This window comes from Schistocerca piceifrons, chromosome 2 (genome assembly GCF_021461385.2).
Source record: "Schistocerca piceifrons isolate TAMUIC-IGC-003096 chromosome 2, iqSchPice1.1, whole genome shotgun sequence".
Taxonomy (NCBI): Eukaryota; Metazoa; Arthropoda; class Insecta; order Orthoptera; family Acrididae; genus Schistocerca; species Schistocerca piceifrons.
The window spans coordinates 423,670,434-423,681,874 of NC_060139.1; the positions used below are offsets into that span (position 1 = coordinate 423,670,434).

Here is an 11,441-nt window from a genome sequence, read left to right on the forward strand (position 1 = left end):
AAAAATTTTCTAACCGTTGTCACTGTTCACGTTCATTTTAATTGTTGGAAAGTATGTTACACCTGTAAAGGGGACGGCATACGGGACGCTGGTGCGACCTATTCTTGAATACTGCTCCAGTGTTTGGGATCCGTACCAGATCGGAATGGAGGACATCGAATAATTTCAGAGGCGAGCTTCTAGATTTGTTACCGGTAGGTTCGAACAACACCTAAGTGTTACGGAGATGCTTTGGGAACTCCAATGACACTCGTTCTTTTCGAGGGTCACTACTGAGAAAATTTAGAGAATGAGCATCTGAAGCTGACTGCCCAATGATTCTACTACCGTCATCATGCATTGCATGTAATGAGAATCGAGATAAGATATGAGAAATTAGGGCTCATATGGAGGCATATAGACCGTCGTTTTACCCTCGCTCTGTTTGCGAGTGGGACAGGAAAGAAAGCGACTAATAGTGGTACAGGGTACCCCCCGCCACACACCTTACGGTGGGTTGTGGAGTATCTATGTAGATGTAAATGTAGATACTAGTGCTTTGTTCTATTCTTTGAGAGAAGGTGTCCAAAAGAAAGCGTTTCTAGAAACGATATATTTCTATGTCGTGTTACTCTCATTATGTAACGAGACTTTTGTCCAAACATGTTAGCAAAATTACATGAACGTAACAGAATTACGATTACGTGCTGTGCTGTTAGAAATGCAGGTATTGCAGTCGCTAAATTTGACTCTTATGTTAGGTTTTTTAATGAAGCACATTATCAAATAGGTAAGGTTAGCTGGGATAAGCCAAGTAATCTTCGCTTGGGGTGCCTGTAATAACCACCAGTGGTAGAATGACGCAATCATTAGCTGGAACACTCAGTCTTGATTGCGAAATGTAGAATAACTGTAGTTTTCGAGAGGATGCGTGGGGAATGTTTAGTGGTTCGTAGCGGTAGGGGAGAGCGGTAATTTATTAAGCGTCCGGGAACTAATTCCTTAAGGAAGGAATGAAGAGATATGATAATGTTCTCCACTGTTGTCATTACATAACGTTGCACGCTATCCATGCAAACGTTTTAGTTGTATAATCGGAGGAATGCAGACTTTCGTGCCACCAGTCACATTATACAAGTCTGTTGTGAATCATTTATTTCTGGAAATTAAGAATCAAAATATTGAAGGTGAAAAAGACGCTTCGTGAATTCATCTCTCTTTGAACTATCTACTTTTTATTATTTTCGATGCCTTGTTATCTAAATTTTATACGGATTTGATGTTTTCATTAATGACACACGTAATGTATTGAGGAAAAGTGGAAGGAAGCGGATTTAAGAAAGCATTATGGAAGTTTATAATAGAAAAACCCAAAATGAAGTCCATTGCTTAAAATTTTATCACTGACTATACTTGAAATAATATTACGCTTTTTAAGGGAAAATTGAGATTTCTGATATATTTTCGATGCTGAACCGCAATTTTTGAATTAATGAAGTATAATGCACAATAGTTTCTACACAGAAACCACCATTAACGATTCTAATTACATGTACGTTGCTTCGTAAATTGTCCAATATCAGTAATTACGGAGGTAGCCTGATTCATTAATTTTCACACAATGTTTCGTTTATGTTATACATATCTGATGATGTATTCGGTGCAGTGTTCACTCTAAGTTATTACAACTGCAAATATTGCCGGTTCCTGTCCGGAATTAATTCATGAATCCATATGTTATTGCATGTATGATGAAGAGTCGTGATCTCCGGCTTCATTTGTAATAAGTGACAACGGATACGATTCGGCCTTAAGTTGCGCTTTGGTTACTTTGTCAAAAAACCCCTTCTCGCACAGGTTTAAAAACCCACATCAAGTCTACGGTTACACCCGAGGTCTAGGAGCAGCGTGTCTCATTATGAGGCGAACCAAAGCGTCCTCGGTCCCGGATTCGAAACGCGTCGTCGATTAAATTTTGATTAATAATCAGCATTGGCGGCCGAATACTTCCTGCATAAGAAATCACCCTCATTCTGCCAACGGCCCTGTCAAAGAGGGCAGAGGAGCGGACATAGGTTCAGGGCACTCTCTTGACCTTTCAGTGAGAAAAAGTACCTAAAGGCGGAAGAATCAGTGGCATGAGGATGCAGAGCGCAATAGAAACCACTGCAATAGTGACACATAATGTACATCCACAGGACATGTGTGGGATAGAGATATACTAAGGAATGACGAGACAGGCTTGAAGTTCTCTAAAACTAGATACAGCAATAAGTAATATATCAGTAGGCAGTACAATTAAAATGGAGTGAACGTCTCTAAAACGAGCAATCACAGAAGCTGGAAAAGAAAACATAAGTACAATGAAGGTAACGGCCAAGAAAACCTGGATAACACAAGAAATACTTCAATTGATCGCTGAAAGAAGGAAGCACAAAAATACTCAGGGAAATTCAGGAATACAGAAATACAGGTCACTGAGGAATGAAATATAAGTGCATGGAAGATAAGGTGAAATGGCTGCATGAAAACTAGAACAAATCGAAAAAGAAATGATTGTCGAAAAGACTGACTCTACATACAGGAAATTGAAAACAACATTCGGCGGAATTAAAAGTAAGGATCGTAACATTAAGATTGCCATGTGAATTCAACTGTTAAATGCAGACAAGAGAGCGGATGGGTGGAAAGAGTTCATTAAGGGCTCTATGAGGACTAAGATTTTTTTAATGTGATAGAAGAAGTAACAGCAGTCGATTCAGAAGATACAGGGGATCCGGTATTAGAATCGGAATGTAAAAGAACATTGGAGGACTTGAGATCAATTAAGGGCAGTAGGGATAGAACATACTCCATCAGAATTTCTATGTCATTCGACAATGTAAAATGATAGATGTCGTTTGAACTTCTGAGAAATATAAGGGTAAGCTATAGGCAGGGACGAGTAATATACAATATGTACAACAGTCAAGTGGGAATAATAAGAGCTCACGCCCAAGAACAAAGCTCTCGGATTAAAATGGGTGTAAGACAGGGATTAGTCTCTCGCCTCTACTGTTCAATCTGTACATCGAAGAAGAAATTATGGAAATAAAAGAAGGATTCAGAAGTGGAGCTGAAATTCAAGGTGAATGGATATCAACGATACGATTCGTTGATGACAATGCTATCCTAAGTGAAACTGAAGAAGAATTACGTGATGTTCTGAATGGAACGAACAATCTAATGTGTATAGAATATGGATTGATAGTAAATCGAAGAAAGACAAAATTAATGTGAAGTAGCAGAAATTAGAAGAGCGAGAAACTTAGCAACAGTACTCATAGTCACAAAATGGATGAAGTTAATGAATTCTGCTACCTAAGCAGTAAATTAACCAATGACAGAGCAAGGAGGACTTCAAAAGCCAACTAGCGATGGCAAAAAGGACATTCCTGCGCGACAGAAGTCTACTGCTATCAAACATAGGCCTTAAATTTGAGGAAGCAATATCTGAGACTATACATTTGGAGCACAACATTATATAGTAGTGAAACATGGACAGTGGGAAAGCCGTAACAGAAAAGATTCGAAGCATTTGTGATCTGGCGCTACTGACGAGTGCTGAAAATTATGTAGACTGATAAAGCACTCCGTCTTCAGGCCACGAGTGGCCTACTGGGACCATCCGACCGCAGTGTCATCCTCGGTGGATGATGCGGATAGGAGGGGCGTGGGCTCAGCACACCGCTCTCTCGGTCGTTACGATGGTATTCCTGGCCGAAGCCGCCACTATTCGGTCGAGTAGCTCCTCAATTGGCATCACGAGGCTGAATGCACCCCGAAAAATGGCAACAGCGCATGGGGCCAGGTTGGTCACCCATCCAAGTGCCGACCACGCCCGACAGCGCTTAACTTCGGTGATCTCACGGAAACCGGTGTGTCCACTGCGGCAAGGCCGTTGCCTTTAGGTAACCTGATAAGGTAAGAAATGAGGAGGTTCTGTGCAGAATCGGAAAGGAATATGTGGAAAACACTGAGAAGGAGATGGGACAGGATGATGGAACATCTGTTAAGTTACGACCGAATGACTGCTGTGGTAGTGGAGGGAGCTGTATAGGGCAAAAACTGTAGAGGAAGACAGAGACTGCAATGCACTACTTCTTGCTTCGCAGTGTTATGTGCTAATGTCACGACAGGCATCAGTAAGGAACATCAGCGTTCATTGACAGTATGCCTGCCAACGTCTTATTCGAGTAGTTTATGATACCATTCGTCTGGTGGGTGATGTCCCAACGCAAAGTTACCACTGATTCTAGCTTCGACTAGAAAACTTTCTCATCTCTGAGACGATCACAAGCGGTGCTCAGTGCTTTTAAATTACGTCTTCTACGAGCATCGTTCCAATTTATGAAGGTTCGGCACCCCGCACAGCTTTGATGACAGCTTAGCTAGTGAGATAGTGCAGTCTACTCACCTATCGATTTCCGTTTGTCGATATTGGTAACCTCTTGAAGGGGTCGATTCCAATCAGATTGAATGGCGCTGCTGCAGGTCAAACATGTAACAGATGCCGTGGAGGTAATTTGTGGCATCTCTTCCATCACTGTTACTCGTTACAGTGGCTGCAATACTGTCTGACGGACTTCGCCAGTGATACCTGAGGCTAATTTTCTCGAGTATCTTCAGGAATACTAAGTGATCGAGTGTTCAGGATAGCTGACGCACTGGATCATAGTTCTTCTTATACTATGTTCAATACATTAATATGATCCTTTTCTTTAGGCTTCCATGGGTTTCAGTTCTGCTGTATTTTCCCTCTGTTCAGTAGTAGTGTCATTGAATGCAACAATGATTGAGATTTTTTCCAAAAAGCAGACCTTTTGAACCCATAACCCAAAAGCCGTGATGTGTTCTGAACGTAGTCTCTTCCCGGTCAGCCAGCTCAACCTCGATTTGCCAGTAATCTCTGTGCGTATCCGTGGTTGCTACTTTCAGTCTTGGGTATCATAAAAATGTGGTAATGTGCGTCATGTTTTTAGTCGTTTTGTTGAGGCATCGGTTCAAGTTCCGTCCTTTTTCTTTGAAAATACTCCAGAGAATGGTCAAAGACGTTTTAAATGTTCAGTAATGCCATCCTGCAGCATCCTCTCCACCTCTTCCCTAAGTATTCATTGCTCAGCCGGCGACACCCCTTACACTCTCTGGCTGACTCCATCTTCTCCATCGGCGATCACGGCAATCAGTCGCGATCACTGACTAAAAAAAACACTGCCAGAAGTTCCGTGTCATGCCACATACAGAATCACGTTTGGCGCTGAATAGCTGGACTAGTGTCTGGAGTCAGGGCTTATAACTTCAATATTCTGCAGCGTCGTTGGATGACGTTTCTGGACACCGGTTCCTATCCTCGATATGTTGCTCAAGACACCCTCCACAATCCCTCGAAGTTTGTATCAACATTTCTGGGATACCCCGAATATGCCAGCCTTGATGCCCGCAAGAAATCTCATCCGAGAATAGGACTATCAGTACATTATGTTAAAACAACAAATTCCTGCTGTCTGGACATATTTCCCAGTTTCGGTCATCACCACAATCACTTTAGTATCAGGGAACACAATTTTATTAAGCTGACGATTATAATCGTTTGACACTGTAGAAAGAGATGTCCTAAAGTCGGTCACCTTCTGGACAGGCAAGATTTCCTGACATCTCGGTAACTGTCGCCCACAGAGGATTTTCTCTGCGGAGTTTTACTGAGTTCAGCGGTTTGACGAATGGCTGTCACCTCCGTACAGCGACAGGGAACAGCTACGGTGTGTTGGGAAGCGACATCGACCAGAGCACTGCAATTGACTGGAGTGAATAGGACTGTTGTGACGATTAATGCCCTGCAGGGTAACAGTCATCGAATACTTCAAATAGATCAAATATCTCTAAGCATTATGGGAATTAATATCTGAGGCCATCAGATGAACTAAGTAAACCTAATAACCTAAGAACATCACACACATCCATGCCAGAGGCAGGATTCGAACCTGCGACCGTAGCAGCAGCGCGGTCCCGGACTGAAGTGCCTAGAACCGCTCGGCCACAGCGGCCGGCCATCGAATACTCCTCTCCTTTTTATGTAGTGTCGAGGTGTCCAGAGCGTCCAGAATTTTAGCGGCGAGTTGTTTCTAACTATTCTTCTCTGTGGGGTAATATGTGGTGGAGGATTTGGTTGTAATTGCGTTGGTTCAATGCTGTGTTTGCTTAGTTTATTCTCCATGCCACGTTCGTCTGATAACTGAGATTGGTGTTAACTATCGAGACCCCTCATCTTCCACATTCCTTATTAGATCTTGACGTAAATGGTCGTCCTCCATGACTGCTACTTATTGTGTTCTATGCGACGGGGCCGTTGAAGAGTTCACACGAATGTGCATTTACAAATGTTCTTGAAAAATGTTAGTGCAAATTTTGGCTCTCACGTAAGTCTCAGGGGATGATTTCAACACTTGGTGCATTAGTACATCGTTCCACACCCGCGAATTAGTTACAGTTTTTGAATTAATATTCACTCAGACATGAGTACAGTTTATACTAGGAAAAAAATTAGGCGACTATTATAGCAAAATCACTTTTCACGACATAGTTCAATTAAGTTTTTGTCGTCGTTATTTACTGGCGTCGTCCTTTTCTTTCACACAATGAAATTAGCACTGGTGAGACGGTTTACAGTTTTACTTTAATAATAATTTGACTCCGAGCTCCCAATAGCAGTAATGTAGGCTGCTATAATCGAAAGTTACTCAATCAACTAGAACAGAACCATAAGTCCTACTGTCCTCTTTGTTCTAACAGTTTTGGTGCGAAATGACAGATCGCCACATGTTGACTTACGCCGATGTATACCTCGTAATTCGTTCTCACAGAAATAATCGTAGCACTTCCAGTTCACCAGATATATGCTTGGACACTTGCACTATTAAACAATACTCTGTCGAAGTAAATCGGCGCGAAAAATTCTTACTCAAACGACCACATGGGCCACCCTCGCTCGCCACCCACCCTCCAAAACGACTGACCTCGCTTGTATAGGCTCGGATGTCTACCCCTCACCCCTCCCCCACCCCCCACCACCCCTTGCTACGTAAGTACCAATCTCACCAGTTAAGGTTACAAATTTTGACACATACATCCCTCAACAGAAATAAGTACACCATCGGAACCGCAATAAAAATTACATATTATTTACTATGTTACATTAATTTCTAGTATTATTCTAACGCCCGAAAATCAAGTTTTAGTTTTTGCAAAATTGAACCACTTAGCGCATATTTGTTTGTTTACATCTGTGTTGCAAAGTTTTAACATAGAGATGCATCTAGCACTGTTTTTAGGCGCAATCTATAGCGATTTACACATTGCGCTGCTCAAAATCTCCATATCTATAATAATTAGCTAATTATGGGAGATAAATGTTAATAATAATTTGCAAACGATGGAAACAATTGCAAGTTAATTGTATAGTTTAACTTAACTAGTTTAAAATACATGTGATGCCACCCAAAATATTATATAGTGCCGTTCTTTACGTCATGAATTTTCTATTAAATTTTTATGAGCAATTTCCCATCAAACTTAGTTTATTGTTCTTTAGGAGTTTAATATTTATGAATCTTAATCTATGACTACGGCACTCGATCCGCTATGACGAGACGTTTTTAATGAGAACTCGCTCGTCACCGTAAGTTGTCAGTTACTATTTTTATTAATTTTTCAGTACTTTTGATATCAAACAATTTTCAAGTTACTATAACTTTTGACTCTCGTGACTTAAAGAAGGTATGCGCGACTTCAGAAGGTGCATATTGCTGACCCCAACCCACTGCTGCATCGCTCTACGCCGTAAGTTACATAGTTTCCGCGTAATGTGCAGGAAACCAAACAATGCCCCAAGCTGCGGGCCACGTGGCCGCCCGGCGGAGGAGGCATCCCACTGACCCGTTGCAAATCTCCCGCGGGCGCGCCACGCGCTTCCGAGAATGGCGCACCACGTCGCGCCCTCGCTCTCCACAAAGCAATCCTTGCATACTAGACCTATTCATCTACTAACGGAGGTTTGTACCGTCACAACTAGATCAGTCATTTTTGGCTGCCATAAGCTGTCATATCTCTTCTTTACTACCTGGCGTATGAGAGACGAGGCTATAGTGGCCTGATTTGGGTGTCGACAGGGAAGTCGTGGACATGAACTGTTTGTGGGTGTACACACACACACACACACACACACACACAGACAGAGAGAGAGAGAGAGAGAGAGAGAAGAGACACAAATATATACCCGGGTGGGTTGCTATTCCCATACTGGGCGCCTCGCCATGTGGCGTACAGGGGAAGCCCATCAGATATGATGGGTACTGAGGAAATACAATACTCGGGATGGACCAAAAATAGCACAGGAAATCCAGGCGCGACAGCATCCAGAGTGGGCGGCTTCCTGATCAGTGTCTGTCCACCCAGAGAGTGCAGCTGCAAATGATTCCTCCAGGAATTAACAATCCGTGGTTTTAACCTCCCGGTGGAAACACTGGACCGACCAGATTACTAGCAACCATGACTCATGCGAGGAATAAAGAGAATACCCCAGGTGGTAACCCATCCACCCGTCAACAGACGGCCACAGTTAGAACACAAAATTGGTGAATACCAAGCAGGCTTTCGCCCCGGTCGTTCATGAACAGAACAAATCCTCAATCTGAAAACAATTCTGAAATACAAGACCATCTGGAATGCGCCAGTTATTTGCACCTTCATAGATTTCAAGAAAACATATGATTCTGTTGACCAACAATCCTTGTCCAAGGATTTAGAGGAACAGGAACGCGACCGAAAATAACTACGATTAATCAGACAGATATTAGCTGACACAACATCGAAAGTTAAATTCATGGATAAAATCACTGATCCATTCATGATCAAAACTGGTGTGCGCCAAGGCGACGAATTATCCCCACTATTAGTCAGCCTAGTCTTGGACAAAGTAAAAGTAGACAATTCCTACGTAATATGTGTACCACTCAAGGTCTTTTTCTCCACTGTGTCATCCTCAAAAAGTTCTTCTACTCTTGTACCCTGCTCAGCACTTACTCTTTTCTGTGTGACTGTCCTCGTTTCAGACCCATAAGACACCACACTCCACACGAAACGTTTAGCGAACCTCTTAAGAGTAATGGGAATGCTTCTGGATGTCAGCGAGGCATCTGTCAACATCGCAACAAGGTCGCGCATACCTGTCGGATCTCCGCGTGCCGGCCAGCCACACACAACTGTGATTCTCGCAATGTTGGAATGTGCGGACACTCTCCCTCGAGGTGATCAGTGGATCACAAACACTTCGCTGCACTGCTGGACGTCTTTCTTCATAAGGAGGTTATTGATGCAGGAAGACGTGGGCTGCGACGTCCACCAGTAGAGTGGTTAAGGCTGCCGTAGTTTCGTTCTTTGTAGTTTTTTCGTGCGACGCTTATTTCGTGAGATATTTGGCCCAGTCACGATCAATGGACCACCCTGTATACACAAGTGAATGTTTCGCAAACCTATTTCTTCGTACAACAACTTTAAAATATACTTGGTAGACGATGGCTTATAATGAACGTATGCAGTCTTAAAGCATCATCTGCACAACGTCCAGCGCAGCATCACGAAACGGCATCATGAAGGCGCTGGCCCGCTTGTCAATGGAAAGAGCGTGCAGCGCTACACGTCCAGTAAGAGTTCAGCGCCCTGTCAACGCTGACTTACACAGCCGCCCATCACTGGTTGGGCCCCAGTTCTGTCGCAGACTTCGGGAGCGGGTATGAGTAATAGAAAGACGTTATCTATCCTGCGTTCTGCGAGTGGTAATAGTATATAAGTATGGCATGTAGGAAACAAAGGCAGCCTTTTCATAACGAGACGTTAAGTTCTGTTTCCTTTCTTTTTATAAATAAAGTGTTCCATTAACTACCACTGTTATTTACACATCATTCTGGATTCTTGTCACCGGCCGTCACTACTTGCCTCATTCCTTGTTTGTGTCGGTGCTAACTCTCACAGTAGCTGACACAACATCTGACGCCGAGGATTCGAGAACCAACGCTGCCTTGGCTCTCCGCTGTCCCATCACAGCGCGTTACTAATATTTCTCTCTTTCGTTTCGGGGGATCATTGCTACTAATGTGTTGTTTGTTGCAGACTAGTCGCAACGCTTCCGGTATTTGTGTATTTAATTATTTTTTGTGGCGATCCTCTCATTAAAATGATCTCAATCCCACCTTCTACATCATCTACGCCTACGCCTCCGGCTGCTGCTAGCTTTGATCTAATGCAGTTTCAGGACCACCAAATATCCCAGTTGAAGACAGCAGTCCAGCATCTCATTAATGCACAAGCCGCTGCTGCATCAACTCCACCACAACAGCCAGACACATCCATGGCATCGCCTCCGTGCATCCCACCGTTCCGAGCCTTCAATGAACGACAAGAAGAATGGAATGAGTTGTACGCTCAGTTCAGCGCTCATTGTGCTTCGTATCAAGTGCAAGATACTGTGGAACTTCCTTGTTTCTTGTCAACGGCCGGCACAAGAGTATGCCGCCTCGCTCAGAAGTTGTTATTTCCGACTAGTAGTTTAGAGTTGATAGTTTTTGAAGATATACTTTCCGCCCACAATAAGTATTGCGAAGATCAGGTACAGGTTACTGTAGATCGTTACAAGTTCTTTCGGTTGCGGAAAAAGCTAGAACAGACATATCGTTAGTGGGTCACTGAAATTCATGTTTTGACACAACAGTGTCGTTTTCAATGTAGCTGTGGACAGTGCTATAGTGACACAATGATTCGTGATGCAATTACGTACAGTGTACCAGGCAGTAGGGTTCATGAATAAATTCTCAAATATTCTGATCCTACTTTGAAACAAGCGTTACAAATCATTGAATCTCAGGACTCGTGTGATAGTGCCGTGGAAAACTCTGAGGTAGCTCGAATTTGCAGTATAAAGTAAAGTGACAAACAAGTATGGCATGCGACCGACCATCGCATCCAAGCAGGCCGCTGTGCTGCAAAAAGAGTAAACAAATATCTAACGTTTGGCTGCTGTGGAATTATTTCCTCGTTACTTTTCCACAGTTAAAAGACAAAATTGCCCTTCGCATAAATCGACTTGTTTTGCTTGTGGGAAGGAGGGCCTGTGTGGCCGTGCGGTTTTAGGCGCTTCAGTCTGGAACCGCGTGACCGCTACGGTCGCAGGTTCGAATCCTGCCTCGAGCATGGTTGTGTGTGATGTCCTTAGGTTAGTTAGGTTTAAGAAGTTCTAGGTTCTAGGGGACTAATGACCACAGATGTTAAGTCCCACAGTGCTCAGACCCATTTTGCTTGTGGAATGCTAAGTCATGTACAGTCTGTGCGCTTGCAACAGAAAAAGAACTCCACTCACGTTCGCTCTCGTAAGC

General features: G+C 43.2%; 1 pseudogene; it reads right to left on the reverse strand.

Annotated features, from left to right (window-relative positions):
* Nucleotides 1-3,807: 3,807 nt before the first annotated feature.
* LOC124778062 lies at nt 3,808-3,924 on the reverse strand (annotated as a pseudogene).
* Nucleotides 3,925-11,441: the final 7,517 nt, after the last annotated feature.